Here is a 17,707-nt window from a genome sequence, read left to right as displayed (position 1 = left end):
TTAGGAGTGCCCCTGTTTAAATGTCATTGGCTATTTACTCATGGATTCTTAGGGCATCTTTGTCTTTTACATCTACAATGCCCTAAGAATCCATGAGTAAATAGCCAATGACATTTAAACAGGGGCACTCCTAAACTGAAGCAGGCAAAATAGCCATAATTATAATAACAAGTTCATTATCTGTACATGTCAAGGTACATTTCATCATTGCTATTATTCTCTGACTTGTATTTACAATTTTTGCTATATGACTCTTGAACTTAAACTTCCTATCTACTAAAACTCCAAGATCCCCAGCTGATCAGTTTTTTTCAAACATAATCACACCAAAGTGCATGACTTTACATTTATTAACATGAAATGCCAACCTTATTCACATATCTACAGTGTCAGCCTATTCATATCATTCTGCAAGTACTGCATATCATCAGCACTCCTGATTACCCTATCTTTCTTTGCATCATCAGCAAATAGCTATATGTCACATGTCAAATTCTTCTCATTAATGTACTGATTGAATAACAATGGACCAAGGACTGATCCTAGAAGCACACCACTGGTTACCTTGATTGAATCTTGCTGATTCACATCCCTCATATCACTTTTTGTTATTTGTCAGTCAGCCAACCTCTTATCCATGCCAATAGTTTATTATCCAATCCCTTCTTCTATTGCATCAGTCTTATGACTGGTAGCTCAGCAGCATTTCCTTTCATTCATCTTTTCTGTTTTCTTTCCTCTTTAGTTCGTAGTATGTTTTTAGTCCATTGCTTTGTTTTATTTGATCAAAGTATCTTTTCCTCGGTCTTCCTCTTTCTTTTTTTCCTTTGATTTTGCCTTCCGTTATTCTTCTCATTAGACTTTCATGTCGTAAGAAATGTCCAATCCATCTGTCTCTTCTTGTTATTAATGTCTTTATCCGTGATCTGGGTTCATTTACTTCCTTAAGCACTTCTTCATTAGATTTTTTTTTTTGTCTGTCCATTTTATCTTTTGCATTCTTCTCCAACACCACATTTTAAGTGCCTCCAGTCTGCTAATATCTCCTGTTCCCATTGTCCATGTTTCACTGCCATAAAGTGCTATACTCCATAAGTTTTCAGAAGTTTTCCTTAGTTGTAGACTTAAGTTTCCTTTTAATACTTTTCCATTTTATTGAATTGGTTTTTTGCTATGCCTATTCTTCTCTTTGTCTTCTTTTGATCTTCCTTCCTCATTTATTGTACTCCCTAGGTATTTGTAATTCTTTACTTGTTTTATCTCTTTCTCATTTAATTTTCTTTGTTCTTTGGTTTCTTGCTTGCCTGTAGAATTTTGGTTGTTTCAATATTTATTTTCATGTGGTATTTACTAAATATTTCATTTGTTATGCTGATTAACTTTTTTTAGTCTTCTGCCTTTTTGCTATGAATGTGATATCATCTGCAAATCTGAGGCGAAATATTTCCTCTCCACTAATCTTTATGCTACTACTTGTTTTTTCTTTAACTTCTCTGACAGCACCTTACTCCACATCTAGTATGTATGGGTTTCTTCTTTATTATTTGTTCTTATGTATCCCATTTGTCTTACATATATCTATTTGATTACTCTTCTGTCTTTATAGTCATTGTCACTTTTCTTCATAATATTCCACATCATCTTCCAATTAATTTTGTCAAATGCTTTTTCTAAATCCATGAAGCATATAAGAGGTGGTATCAACAAGTTTCGAGACTAGCTCCGTTTACGAGAAATTACTTTATTTATCTACGTTTACACACTATCACCTTCAAAATAGTCCCCTTGCATATCAATACAGCATTCTTGCCACTTCTGGAATGTGTCCTGGAAGTCTTCTTTTCGAAGCATGTCAAGCACCTTCTGCGATTAGCGCTGGATCTCCACAATGGTTTCAAAACGGTGACCTTTGAGCTGGATCTTTATCTTCAAGAAGAGGCAAAGTCTGCAGGAGCCAAATCTGGCGAGTAGGGTGGGTGCAGAAGTGAGATCATTTTGTTTCTGGCAAGAAACTAATGTGTAAGGAGAGCTTGGAGACAGGATGCATTGTCGTCGTGGAGCATCCAGTTTTTTGCGTGCCACAGATCTGGTCGCTTTCGCCAAATGTCCTCCCTCAGACACCTTAAAACCTGGCAGTAGAACTCGCTGTTGACGGTCTGGCCCCCTGAGGACAAATTCTCGATGCACAATGCCGCGAATGTCGGAAAAGACTATGAGCATACACTTGGTCGAGCTGCAGACCTGCCTCGCCTTTTTTGGTCGTGGAGATGATGGGCTCTTCCACTGTGAAGACTCTTGCTTCGTCTCAGGGTCGTACCCGTGCACCCAAGTTTCATCACCAGTAATGATCCTTGAATTTCACGTTTGCTCTTTGTTCTAACATGCTGTTCATGATGAAATCGCAGATGTAGTAATGCAGGTGGTCAGAATAGCATCAGTTGCACAACTCCCGATGTACACAGGACGATGTCTTTTGGCACACTGACTTATGAAGGTAGGTGCTCCCTGTGACTGTGCGTGCAGCCTTGTGCTGCCATCTGTTGGTGTGTCACAAGCCTAGTCTCGAAACCTTTTGATACCACCTTGTATATGTTTTTTTGGTTTAGCTCCGTTCTTTTTCGATTATAATTCTTGGGGTTAGTATTGCTTTTCTTGTTCCTTTTCCTTTCCTGAATCCATATTGATCTTCCTCTAGTTGTGAATCTATTCTTTTATATATTTGGTTTTCTATTATTTTAAATATGATTTTGCTAATGTGTGTAATTAGAGCTATTGTTCTGTGTTGGTTACATTGGAGATCAGTTGCTTTCTTGGGGATTGGTATTATCAGGGATTTTGGGAAGTCTTCTGGGAGATCTCCATTTTCATATATTTTAGCTATTAGTTCAAATATATAATTTTTGGTTTCCTCATCCATATTTTGAAAGGCTTCACTTGGGATGTTATCGATTCCTGGGCTTTTCTTTTGACTTAAGTCTTTTTTGTCTTTTATTATTGATTGTCCATTATTGTCTTCAGCTTACATTATAAAAAATTATGGAGACAACTACCGTGTTGGAGCAAAACTTTAGTTTAATATAAACCAAGATGAGCACTCGATGTTTCGACCTTCATATCAAGGTCATCATCTGGAGCATACACACATATATACAAAGAAACAAGCTGCACTACAATCTACATGGTTTGTTAAAGTTACATACCAACCATTACAACAATTATTGGCCTGACCTCTGATGAGAAAAAAAAAAACAAAAATACTTTGCTACATCAAAGCTAGAGTCCTATTATTATAATATCTTGATACAGATGTTCAAGATATTTTTTCCATCCTTGTAATATTTCTTCAGAATAAATAATAAGTTTACCATTCTCATCTATTAAGGCATTATTGTGTGTGCCCTTTTTCAGTTTGTTGCTCATTTTTGTTATTTGGTTATAAGCTGTTTCTAGATTTCCTTTATTAAACAGTTCTTCTGTCTTACATTCTTCTTTTGCTTTCTTACATTTCTTGTTATCAGATTTTTTAATTTTGTGTTCTACTTTTTCTATATTCTCTTATTGCCTCCTTTCATCCATTAAATCTAACATTTCTTCAGTTATCCATGGTTTTCTTATATTTTGCTCTTCTCTTCCTAGTATTTTGTTACTAGCTTTTAGGATATTGTCTTTTATTTGATTACACTTATCATTGTTGTTTTCCTTTGCTTGCATTTTCTTGTGTTAGTTTTTTTTGGTGGTTTCCTGGAATTATCTTCGTGTTTTGATTTTTTTAGTTTCAATATGTTGATCTTTGTGTTTTTTTTTTTTTTTTAGTTGTGTTTTCATTAATACAAGGTTGTGGACATCTGCTCCTGGGAAAGCTTTACTAAATTTGACTTGGTTATTAAATCTTGCTTTAACCATTATATAATCAATTTGGTATCTATTTGTGTGTCTGGGTGCCTTCCAGGTATATCTTCTTCTTTTGTGTGTTTGGGATATTGTGTTTGTGATTATTAATTCCTTCTTTTTCTAGATGTTGTCCTCTATCGTTTTTCTCTGTCCTAAGCCAAATTTTACTACAGTATTATCGTTATCCTTCTCCTACCATTACATTCCAAACTCCCATTATTATTGTGTTGTCTCTTTGCTTGAATACCTTCCATATATCTTCAATTTGCTCATACATTTCAACTATTTCTTCATCTTTGTGTCCAGTCATAGGCATATAGACCATTATAATGTTCAGATTGTATGCTAATTGCCACGATTCTGTCACTGTGTTTGATTGTTGTGGTTACTTTTTTGCCTAAGTGTTTCTTGAGTATTATTGCTACCCCTGCTTTTCCTTTCTCTCTTCCTGAGATAATATTATCCTGTAGTTGTTGCTCCAGATCTGGATCACCTTGATCTTTCCATCTTGTTTCACACATTCCTAGTTATGTCTATATTGCCTCTTCATTTCCTTTTTGATGTTTTCAAGTTTTCCGATTTCTAATAGGGTTTTCACATTCCGTGTTCCACGTTTGTATAATTTTTCTACTTCTTTCTGTCTGTATCAGGGCTTCATTGGTTTACGACCTGAGAAAACTGATTTCTTTCCCTGCCAAGCACGACTCTTCTCATGGAGGCTCTATTGCTGATCTGATTTTGATTGTTTCTAGTTTCCATGCTGCTTTTTTCTAGGGATATTCATGTGGTAGTTTCCCTTGCAACAGTATTCTATGATGTATTCTGTCAAAAGCCTTAGCAAAATCCAAAAGTATCATGGTATCCATTCTCCTTCTCAGTGGTTAAGTCTGCATTTGATGTAATGAGACATGGTTGCACAATGTATTGAGATTCTTGGTGCAAATTTTCATATATTGTGTAATAATATTAACTGTACTGTTATTTTAATATATAAAAGTATGTAAACTTTGCTGGTTCTTGAATATTATTTGATTAAAGTTTATAAGGCAGAACACTGGAATAAGTTGATAGCATTTATTTACTTAGTAACATGACTTTTCATCCCATTTGCACAGGATTTCTTTAGATGTAAATGAACAGACTAGTAGACAAAACAATACGGACAATAGAAAACAAAACACAAAGGTGACAACTGTTATATAGTTATATAAAAGAGACTGGTGTTATTTTTTAAAAATTATTTCTAATTGTTCCAAACATTCTGCGTGCATGTGTGTGTATATATGTGCTGGCACGCACACACACACTCACACACACACACACTCACTCTTGTATATATCAGCCATTGTTAATTCACTACTTTGGATGAAGGTCTTTCCAAGATTACTCTAAAGCTATCTGTCATTTATTCTCCATCCCCATGTTACTTTTGCAAATTTGATATTATCAATCTGCTGTGAATTCGGTCAGTGTCATGGTCATTTTTGCTCTTGTGGAATCCAGTCTAGTACTTCTTTTATCCATCATTGATCTTGTCTTCAAGCAATATGCCGAGTTCATTGCCACTTTAGATGTCTTACTCTTTCTGTGAGGTCAGCTACTAGTTTGATTTCTTATTTACACATTCCTTCTGTGATGCAGTCTTGTGATATCAAGTGTACTTTAAATTGAAGATGCCAAAAAATTATACTTTTTATCCAAGTGTAAGCAAACAAAGTTTGCTCCTGAAGAAACTTCATGACTGGGCAACTCGTATATAGAGGCTAATGGCTTCACATCACTTGCCTTAAGTATCCCATAATGCAAAGCATATATTGTTATGGACATGTATAATGCTATGCATTACGGGAAGGGTCACTACCCAGACTGGTTTTGACCTTTATTGAGGTCTCATCAGTGGAAGCCAAACCTAGAAGTTTATCAAGGTTGAAGTAATGCAGAAGTTGTATTTCGATATACGAGGGTCTGAAAAGTTCTCGATCATAGGTGGCAAAATTATCGGCAAGATTTTTTTTTTTTTTAAGTTGGTACATCTGTCATAAGCATCCATGTAAAATTGCAAGTCATTCTATCAAATAGTTTGTTTTATACAGCTGTCTGAAGCTAAAGTGTTGTCTGTATCCCTTGAAATGGATAAAATTGAGTATCGTGTGGTTATAAAATTCTTTGTAAAAGGTTTAACGCCCTTTAAGAAGGTAAAAAGAAATTCATTCGAAGTTCATAAAGGTTTATGGGCACTCTTCTCTTTCATTTTTGACAATTAAGAAATGGGCTGCTGAGTTTAAACATGGCCATACCAGCCTTGAAGATGATCCACATGAAGAACATCTAAAAAGTGTAACAACACCAGAAATCATTGATCGAGTGTACGATATGCTATTGGATGACCAGCGAGTCAAAGTGCATGAAATTACTGAGACTATAGTCATTTCAAAAGAACATGTAGGATATATTTTGCATGAAGAATTGCAAATGAAAAAGCTTTCCGCAAGATGCTTGTCATGCTTACTCACAGCATATCAAAAACGCACTTGCATGAAAATCTCTGAACAGTGCTTGGAGCCTAAAGGATAAAGTGCTTGAAGAATAAAACTGATTTTGTTCTTCGATTTATTACTATGGATGAGACTTGGATTCACTATTACACACCAGAATCCAAACAACAGTGGGCAGGAGCCAGTTGTTCAGTGCTAAAGAAGATAAAGTCAGTTCCATCAGCAGGACAGGTCATGGCATCAGTGTTTTGGGATGCTAAAGGCATTCTGTTTATTAATTATCTTGAAAAGGGTAAAACAGTAACTGGGAAATATTATATTGATCTTTTAACCAGACTAGACAAAAAAATTCGTGAAAAAAGACCTGATTTGCAGAAGAAAAAATCATCTTTCATCAGGACGATGCACCTGCTCACAAAGGTGTTTTGACAATGGGAAAATTAAGGGATCTGCACTATGAATTATTGGAACACCATCCTATTCCCCAGATTTGGCTCTCTCTGATTTCTATCTCTTCCCAAAAAAACTAAAACTCTCCTTGCTGGTCAGCATTTTTCTTCAAATCAAGAGTTGCAGCTGTAGAGGCGTATTTTGCAGATCTTACTGAGAACCACTGCAGGGACATGATAATGGTGTTGGAGCATCGCTGGAATAAACGTATTAGTCTTAAGGGAGATTATGTTGAAAAATAAAAATAATTTTGAAATTATAAATTCGTTTTTTTTTTTTCATTGTTAGGGGAAGAACTTTTCAGACCACCCTCGTACAAGTAGCCAAAAGATGTCACCTGATTTCACTGGTTTTCTTCTCAACATCATCAGAGCACAGTTATAACTGACAGGCACACAGTACTAAACTGAGTAATTGTGGAAAACAATTTCATTGTAACTGACAACAAAACTACTGTCCCCACATGGTGCTCTCTGTGAATCTGATAACAGAAAGTTAATTTAGAGAAGTCAGTCTATCAGGTCTTAAAATGATAGTCTGCCAGATCTTCGAGATCAATGCAACCATATTTGTTGACTCTGGGAGAGTGTTCCACATTTGATGCTAATTCCAAAAATAGTCTGAGATGCATAACGACTTCTATGTAATTTAGATGTTTATCTCTATCTGATGCTACGTGAAGGAATAACCATAGCATGATTTGCCAATCCCAACTTGCCATACATGGTCGTAGATTTAATTTTTGTGTTCTTCAAAGTGGATGTTAAAACTAATTTACCAGTCAGTCCATAGTAGCCTAAATTGCAGGCACGAGAAACTTTGTATACTCCAGGACTTTCAAGCAGATGCAGTTAACTCAAGAAAATTAACCATAGAACCCAGACTATTTTCAGACAATAAACATTGTGTTAGGATAAGGAACCATAAGATGGCAGCACTTCTCATCCCTCTTTTCACCAGATGGCATGTATAATTAGTAATAGTCTTGTGCCAGCTATCACTGATTAGCTACTGGTGGAGATTGAACTTCGCCCACAGTCTTCAAAAGTTAGATAGGACTAAAACGGCCTTGCCTGCTCCCTATACAGCAATAAAAAGTGTTGGCTGATTTTTTTATTTTTTTTTTTAAATTTTAATTTTATATATTTATCTTATATTTTATCAAAATTTATATTTTGGTCTTTTAAGTTCACTTCCTACTGTATCCATCCATCTAGATGTTGACTTCTTCCTATTTGTCTTTTTTTATCACAGCCTCGCAAAAATCACTTGTTTTGCTAACATTTACTCTGTTTGCACATTCCTGATTGCTAATAATGTAAAGGTTCTTTTTCTTCCTAATATTGTCATTTTTAATATCGTTCTTCCATTAATGCGCCTGTTCACTCTCCTAATGTTTCTCCCATCTTTATCTGTGATCATTATCCCATCTTAGTCTTTGATCAACTGCTTTATTTCTAACCTAACTCTCAGGTCGTTAGATAAAATTGATTTGAACACTGCCTTGTATATGCCAATTCTGTTATCTATTTCCATATTTAGTCATTACACTAAAAATTTTGCCCAAATAGGTGGTTTGTTTTACTTGCTGTCTATTCAAGATGTAGTTAATTGTTGTCAGTGTTACTGCCTATTATGTCTTTGTCTTTTTGTTTCTGATTTCATGCAAAACTTATTGCAGCTCTTCTTCAATTAGTAAGGAATCTGCTAGCTTTCATTTGTTTAGCAGTATATCATCTGCATAAAGTAAGCACTTTATTTCACTATCTCGAGTTTTGATATCCTGTCTCAATACTGCTTTCCTTAATAATGTAATCATCTAGTAATCATCAAATAACATGCACACTTTTTTGAGACAGAAGTTCACGTTATAGGTGTTTGATTTAACATCACAAGATAGTTTGATGTTAATCAAACCACCAGGTACAGGAAGGTACTTTCTCTACCTCCTTCAATTCTAACTACTGTTGTGCCATTCAAATATAAACTATGTATTGCTTGATATAAGCCACCATTTACACCATATGATTCTAGTATTTTGAAATTGTTACACCTGATATCTTGAGAATATAGTATTCTCAGTTATCATGGTGTAACATGAAAAATAAATAACATAAATAAAAACCCCTGCATAAAAAGGATAATTTAATTAATAAAATATTCTTGCATCCAGTATAAATTGAGTAAAATGTAAAGGTCTATTGTTTAGTTAAGATAACAAAAGAAAAGAATGTATTAAGATGTATTATGACTAAACAAGGAATTTGTATTAAATAAGTAGCTAACTAAGAATTAATATGGTAATGCGATTAAGAATGAAAGAGTTAAGTGCATAAGTATAAAAGAATGAGTCATGAAATGCGCTATGTAAGAGGCTACAGATTAAGCAGTAAGTAGAATTCTGAGAAAAGGTTTGAAAAGGGGTTAAGATAGAGGCTAACAAGGGAAATAACGGAATATCGCTTAGGGCCTATACCCGGATAGAAACTTCGTTACGAGTTGCCAATCAAAATGACGTATGGCGGCAAAATGCTATCCAATTGGTAGACAGACGGAAAACAAGTAGGAGGCGGGAGAAAGAAGTAAGAAAGGGCGTCAGTAAAAGGAAAGTTAATGACATAGATGTGCGTTAATGAAGTAAATGGTCTTGTTAATATTGAGTTTGATTAGTGTAAATTGAGTAATCAAGTGGACTGAGGAATTCGAATGCCTAGTGTGATGTGTAGAGAATTGGAATTGTCATAAGTATGTGCTAGAGTTGTTAATGACTTTGTTAGTGTACTTGAAGTTGAATAATCTATTAATGTGTGGTGATCTAATATTTCCATGTTAAGTGAATTCATGTTTTGTATGAAATTTTGTGGCGGCATGATCATAGTAACTTTTGTCGAATCATAGCTCAACTATTTGTATTAAGCTAATTTTAGTGTGTAAGTAATTTAGTTGAGTAATTTGATATGTACCATGTTTAGAGAAATATAAACCTTTTGTTTAATGTAAAAGAAAGTTGTCTGATATTGCTTATCCAATGCACCACTTAGAAACATTCGAGCCTAACCACGCGCGGAACTAATGTTAAGAAACGGGAAGTTCAAGGAATTATTGTTGAGTAACAAGAAATAGTGTCACGGCTGCAATAGTTACACTTTCAGATATTTGAGTTCCTTTCTCTGTTTATGTATAAAATATCTTAAACTAAATATCCCAAAGGGCGCAGTTAAAATACAAATACTAGGGATATTACGGGGAACAATAACTCAGATATTAATAGAAACTTAGGTGATGTCTTGGAAGTAGAAGTTAGGAGAATATAGATGAAGGCAGTTTGTAAGACAAACAAAATCGTAAGATAGGGACATAACAAAATTCTAGAATTTTTTTTTTAAATAAATGGTGATCACTTCCTATTTCAAATTCCACATATAATTTTTTTATCCTGAAGAAGTGTAAACGTATTGCTGTAAACATAGTCTATGACATCTCTTATTTCTTGTGTTTTTCTTAATGTTAGAAGTTTAACTTTGTTATTATTATTATAATTATTATACAGGCACCTCATGGAGTTCGAAGACATTGCGGGAGACCCTATCAGTTATACCTCTCCTTGACCCCATTAACAGACAAAGCACTCACAAATGACTCTGGCATCCTGCTCCACCGATTCACAACTCTCTCTAAGCAAAAAATCTAGTCAGTACACCCCTACTAACCACACATTTATTCAACTATCAGTGATGAGACCTTGTTATAGTCTCTCTAGCCTAGTGCTGGAACATTTTCCATGCATATATCTTATAAAACCCTTTAAGCAACTTAAATGTTTCTATCATATCCCCTCTTTTTCTACTATCCACCAACTTCTGCAATCCACACACCCTCAATCTATCCTCATAGAGAACATTCCACAGGCCACTATCTTGGTCAGTTGCCTCTGAATCCTCTCCACCACTTTCTCATCCCCAAGAAACCCAGAGGACCAGACTTGAGCACAGTAATCAAGATATGAGCATATCAAGGCCTTATAAAGAGGAATAACAACTTCCTTATTTCTATGTATTAATGTGTTTTTCAATAGCCAAGTAACCTTATGGGCTACCTTAGCAACATATCTTATAAACTTGAACTCTCAGTCTACCACCATCCCTAAATCGCTAGCTTTAACTATTTCCGAGTGCGGTGCCATCATTGTGATACACTGCTTGTAATCTGTTTATCCCAAAATGCATAACTTTACATTTCTCCACATTAAACTGACATCCATTATCTTTTGCGCCTACTGACAGCCTATTTAAATCATACCACATTGCCTTGATTAACTATTATTCTACCTAAGTTTGCATCATCATCATACTGAATATTTTCTTTCAGGTTATTTCCTATATCATTTGATATCTCTCCAGCAGCCACCCTCTTATCCAGTTTACACAGTTTACATTCATCCCATTTGTTCTAATTTGTGTAACAGAGTTCCATGTGGTATTCTGTCAATTGCCTTTGCAAAATCCAGTAAAATTATTGTGTAGCCATTTTCTGTATCCAACTCAGCTGTTACTCTATTATAAAACCTTAGTAAATTACCAGGGCATGACCGACCGCTTCACAAAGCCACCCTCTTACAGTACCATATTTTTATTTACCCATTCTTGAATTCTCTTGATTAATTTTTCTAGTACTTGTACCACATTGCCTGAGATACTGATTGGCATATAACATGTTACTGCAGGTTTAGAACCTCCCTTATGAAAGGGAGGTTCTAATTTTGTGCTCTTTCCACTCCCTTGAAACTCTACCAGAGCTGAATCTTAAATTAAAGAGTCTAATCAAAGGCATTGCCAGTTCTCTTGCACATTCTTGTAAAACCCTAGATGATATCTTATTACAGTGGAGATAACGTACACTTCTGTGAAATGAAAGTGCATATTATAGGTATTTGATTTAATATCAGAAGATAGTTTGATTATTAAATCAAACCACTAGGTATAGGAGGTACCTACCTGTACATCCTTCAATTCTAACTGCTATCATGCAATTCAAAAAATAAACTGTGTTGCTGTATTTACGTTGGGATTCTACAACATCCTAAGAACCTCCAATTCATCCATCTCTGTTTCCAAATTAGTGTCTGTCACATAGGTGAAAACATTAACCTTACTAGGATGAAGTCCTAGTAAGGTTAATTCCTTTTGCAAGGGTTAAAACATTAACCCTTGCAAAATGACCACTCAAGTAACTCAACCATTTTATCTGCTTCCATCTTCTCATGACCATCATCACTCATTAAGGTTAATCTTCTGTAGTCATTCTTCCTCTTACTTGCCACATAAGAAAAGAGCCTTTGGTCTGCTTGACTAGATTCTTCTCATAATCTGATATTGCCTTCCTTGTCATGCTGGTCACCTTTCTCTTTATGTACTCTCCACAGCATTTTCTTCTTCTGCAACTCATGCTTAATGATAACACTCATCCATCTAACTCCTACCTGATTAACTCTCCTTACCTTAGGTATGCAATTTAATATTGTTTCCTCTAGATCATAGGTTCCCAAACTTTTTCAGGCCACTGCCTACTTTGCAAGACATATATTTTGTAACCCCCCCCCCATTATAACAGTTTTCCATGTTTAAGCCGTTTGATTTTTTTGACATAAATAGCAACTAATGATACATTACTGCTTATGCCATTAAATTTTTAAAAAGAAGTGGCCGATATGTGCTTCATCTTGAACACAGTTATTTATATACCGATTTTGGTGAAACATAGCCCATATGTAAAGATTGTAAAATGTATGCTCGAATAACATTATGCACAGTTTCATACAATGGCTTAAATATGAAAATGTGGAATACAATTAAGAGGATTGCATTGCATTAGTAAGAATCTTATTGTAATAATTAAAACACCATTAAATATATTACAAAATTGTTTATTTCTAACTTATAAAGTAAAAATACAAAGCAAAAATAACAAATTAATGTGAAGTTTCATACAATGGTTTAAATATGAAAATTCGGAATACATATTAAGAGATTGCATTACATTAGTAAGAATCTTATTGTAATAATTAAAACACCATCAAATGTATTAGAAAATTGTTTATTTTGAACTTACAAAGTAAAAATATAAAGAAAAAATAACAAATTAATGTGAAGGATGAGCCTGGTGCATTTTTAAAAGTTTGTTAATATCGGGTTCAACTTTCGTTAAAAACAGTCGCAAATCGCCATGCTCAGTTATATGCAATCGGTTCCCTTTCTTAGATAGTACATTCACTACAGCCCTAAATCCATGCTCAGGACACATAAGAAGATGGAAATGCAATTAAAAATTTCTACACTATTTCCCATAATCCAGGGTACAGTGTCGGTATTGATTTTTGAAGCCAGAACTCTTGGTATCCAGTTTTTAATTTTATTTTTAGTGCTTCATTTGTTGTGAGTTCTATGAGTTCCACTTGTAAATTTGATGATCCTGCTGTGCTTACATGTGAGAAAGGATCTAGAACCCAATTTGGTATATTCATGTTTAGAATATCCTTGAATCGCTCACTGAAATCAGCATGGAGAACCCCCACGTGTTGGCAGTATGTAAGTAAATCTTCCTTTTTGAGAGACACTGCTGATAAATTTCAAAAGTGGCTATATTCCACTCGCTTGAACAGAAGAAGTTTCCCTACAAAGCGCCGATAACGTTTTTTGTTTTAATTAAATTCAATTCATCACCTTGTAGTTGTAGATTGACTTCATTAAATATTTTATAGAGGTCTGCCAAATAAGCGATGTCATTTTTGGATGTAATCAGGTTGGCCTGCAATCCGTCGTCTCTGTTTTCTAGGAATTCTAGTACTGAATCAAACAAATTGTAAAATCGATTCAGACAAATACCTTTTGAAAGCCAGTGAACTTCTGTATGAAGCAGCAAACGATTGAAATCTTCATCATTTTTACTACAAAGTTGGCTAAACAATCTGTCACTCAATGAATTGCTTCTAATCTTGTTGACTACTCTAATAATGTAATGGAGCGACGTGTGCAGGCGTTCACTTAAATTTTTCGCAACCAAATGTTGATGATGAAGAACACAATGTATAGCGAGTACATTTGGCACTGCTTGTTTCAAATGCGCTATGAAACCCTTGTGGCGCCCTGTCATTGCTGGAGCACCATCAGTAGCAGCAGACAAAATATTACGAATAGGAATATCTTTCTCTTGAAAAAACGTATTCATGATATTAAACATATTCTTCCTTTGTATCCGCTTCCAAGTTTTTAGCAAATAATAATTCTTGACAAACTTTTTCTTCTTTTATGAATCATACATATGATAAGAGTAGTGGTTCATTATTTGGGAGAGTTGATTCATCGAGTTGAATGGAAAATTGGCATGTCTTCAAATAATCGCAGAATGATTTTTCAACGTCTTCAGCCATTTCATAGATTCTTCTTTGCACTGAATTATTGCTCAAAGGAATTTTCCTGATGATATCTGACACTGGCTTATGAAGCACAGTGTTTATTACTTCTTTTACTGCTGTCAAGATTAATTCCTCACCAATTGTGTGTGGTTTTCCCTCTTTTGCGATTAATAATGAAATATTATAAGAAGCTTGTAATCCGTCATTATCTTGTTTAGTGGACGACGTAAAAAGTTTTGATATAGTTAGAGGTTTAAAATATTTTTCTTCTAGTACTTGAAAGTAGGACATATCTTTATCCTTTTTGTCGGCATGCATTTTAGTCAAATGCTCTTGTAGCCTAGAAGGCTTCATTTGAAAACACTTTTTGACAAATCAAGCACTTGGGTAATAATTGGTTCGTAGGAGACTGAATAAAACCATATTTCCAATACTCAATACTGTACTGTCGACATTTCTTCTTATATTCAGACATAATGAAGTAATAAAATTTGCAAAAATATTCACAAAATAAAAGATTTAATTTACACTCAGCAAGCATTTATGCAAAGCACACAGAAAATAATAAAACTTATTCCTAGACCACTGGTATTTATAGATTTGAAATCTAGCCCGAATCGACTTGCATGCATTGACTTGTTTGTGATACCATCATACTCATGCTTTGAACAAGTCACTGCAAGCACCCATTCCTGTCAAAACATGCTAAATTGAGTGAATTACCTACGTAATAGTTGACCGACATACTACTAGTTAAGACTCATCTGCTGCGTGGATAGACTAAAGCCTGTATGGCACATTCAGTTTTTACAATAGCAAGTATATAAAAAATAGAAGTTAAAATACCCTGTATGACACGTTCAATTTTTTTATTTTGCACGCAAGCACATTTTGTTCGTCTGACCACGACATTGTCCGAATAATTATAAATAATAATTAATAAATAAAATAATTACACAAGATATAAACAACAAACCTACAAAACATAACCACAGAAAACAGTATAATGAGTTTTGAATAATATTTGCTTTGTTTTTTCCCTCTAGTTAGCAATATAAGTTAGTACTAACTAGAATTTACGATTTTATTTCTTTCTTGCCATTATTATTTTTACTCGTAATATTAAACTATATAAAATTGGGTTTATTTTTGTACAAATCAATTAGAAAAGTGGTTTTATATATTTTATATATATTTTAAAATGAAATATAACAAATATATTTGCTACTATAAACATAACATATTATACACACATATATACATGCTCTATTTTCTCATTGACATAGAAAATTGATAAAAAAAATTGATCGTGTAAGACGGAATAAGATGAATTATAATGCAATATTTAAATTTTAAACGATTATCTAATCGCAAAATCACGAAAATAATTAATTTTTAAATATATATTATTAATTTCTTCTATAAAGAGCCACCGACTGCCCCCCAAATGCTTCCGATCCCACTATAGCCCCCTAGAAGGCTTCAGTGCCCACTGGGGGTGGTACCGCCCACTTTGGGAACCTATGCTCTAGATGAACCTTAACTATATCCCATGTACTACTAACATCATTACCCTATAGTGTTTTATGCCATGTCACAGATTTAAGCTTCTTCCTAAGCTTGTCCTAATCACCTGCCTTGTAGTTCCACATATACCCCTTCTTGAAAAGAATATTTCCTATATTTTACAATCTCTCAAGTCATGACCACATGGTAATTTTCACAAATTGGAGTTAATGTGGTCACCTTAGTTATGGATAGCACTTCTGATTTTATGACCAGGTCCAATACTCTGCTGCCCCTAGTCCCCTCCATCACATGCAGCCATAAGTAATTATCTCTTAGCAGGTGTGTAAATTCTATTTTCTTCCTGCCATGTGATCTTTCTTCCTTCCAGTCTAGATTTCCATAGTTGAAGTCCCTCATAATAATCACTTGATCTGTACTCATTGTACTAATTTGGTGATATATGTCTTCCAGATTATCTGTGGAACTCCCTAGCCGATAGCAACAACAAATTGTATATTTTGTCTTACTGACCTTAGTCTCAGACCAGATTGTTTCAAATGGACAGCTGCCCTCCTGCCTATCTCCTATTCTGTTTGGCTGCAGTTCATCTGCTGTTATCAACAGTATTCCCCTTCTCCCATTCTATCTTCCCTGAAAATACCAAACCCTTCACATTCAATCCCTGTGACTATATCATCAATAACATTTGGCGAGGTTGCACTAAACAATGCCAGAAACTCTTCTCTCTTGTTCCTGATATTTCTGGTACTAGTATATAGAAACTGCTTTACTTCCTGAATTGACTACCGTATTAAATATTTTTGCTTGAGAGACTAGATTCCACACTTGGGTTTGGGTGGGGGGGGGGTCATTCTCACACTCACTCGCCTCATGGGTGCCTTCACACAAATTCACTTGCTTCCACCCTAATTGCTTAAGTTTTCCTGAATTTGGGCTTCAGCATGCTCAGTGAACAACTCTCTCTCCAGACACCTAACACCAAAACCATATAGATGCTGTCTATCAGCATTGTACGAATTCTTCTTTCCATCAAACACAGACCACAGATCAACAAATCCTATAACATTCTTTCTGCATAATCTATGTATAGATTTAGTGGCTACCAGTGCCCTCCTCTTAGTTCACCTCTATAATAGTGTGGTAGGAGACTTACAGTTTTCACCTTCTTGTTCTTTAGTTTTTACCTCTTCTGGCATCTCCTTTACATCCTCCCTCAGAATACGTCTCGCCTCTCAAATGATCTATACCAACCAAGACGACAATCGTTTCCTTCTGCTTACCTTTTTGCATCCAGATGGCATAGCTAATATTGTGAATTTTTGCACCTGGGAAACAGAATTTTGTCATATTTTCATTATGTACTCCCCTGATCATTGAGTCTACATTTGGTCTGTCTTTATTATTCCTTCTGACCACCTGCTTCTTTCTCTTTTCAACCCTGCTAATCTCTTGCCACTTCTGCAATTTTTAAATTTTGTGCTTTGTCCTATGAAGGATAACATTTAAGCACTTTATTGCTTTATTAATGTCCATTTCATTCTCCTCTGCACATTCGACATAATAACATCGTTTTCCATCTTATCATCAGTATTTGTCACCTAAAACACTCACTTTTGAAACACTTAATACATATACTCTCTCCAGTTTCAATTTTCTATTTTCTCAATCCATCGAATTCTGCAAATTCAAATCACTGGACAAAGTGGTCTGGCGATTTGGTTGTGAAACTAAATATAAGTTCACAGATATAACTGATATTCTTTAAGTACTAATGGTGAATAAATATGCACATGTATAACACACACACACACACACAAATCTATGTTTTATATAAAGATATATACCGTAAAACCCCATTTTTACGTTCCCACAATTTACGTCATTTTCTGTTGGTCCTGTCTTAAGGCCTATTCTAACAATGTATTGTTTT

At 34.8% G+C, this 17,707-nt stretch overlaps 1 protein-coding gene across 11 annotated transcripts in view; it reads left to right on the top strand.

The window, feature by feature from the left end:
* Positions 1-17,707, top strand: part of RhoGAPp190 (Rho GTPase-activating protein 190) — a 723,033-nt gene that overhangs the window by 266,317 nt on the left and 439,009 nt on the right. The gene's annotated exons all lie outside the window — the stretch shown is intronic.

Source organism: Typopeltis vanoorti, chromosome 20 (assembly GCF_054136105.1).
Source record: "Typopeltis vanoorti isolate ZY-2024b chromosome 20, IOZ_Tvanoo_1.0, whole genome shotgun sequence".
NCBI lineage: Eukaryota > Metazoa > Arthropoda > Arachnida > Uropygi > Thelyphonidae > Typopeltis > Typopeltis vanoorti.
The sequence above is the reverse complement of the archived record's forward strand: the minus strand, read 5'-3'. Positions and strand labels throughout refer to the sequence as shown.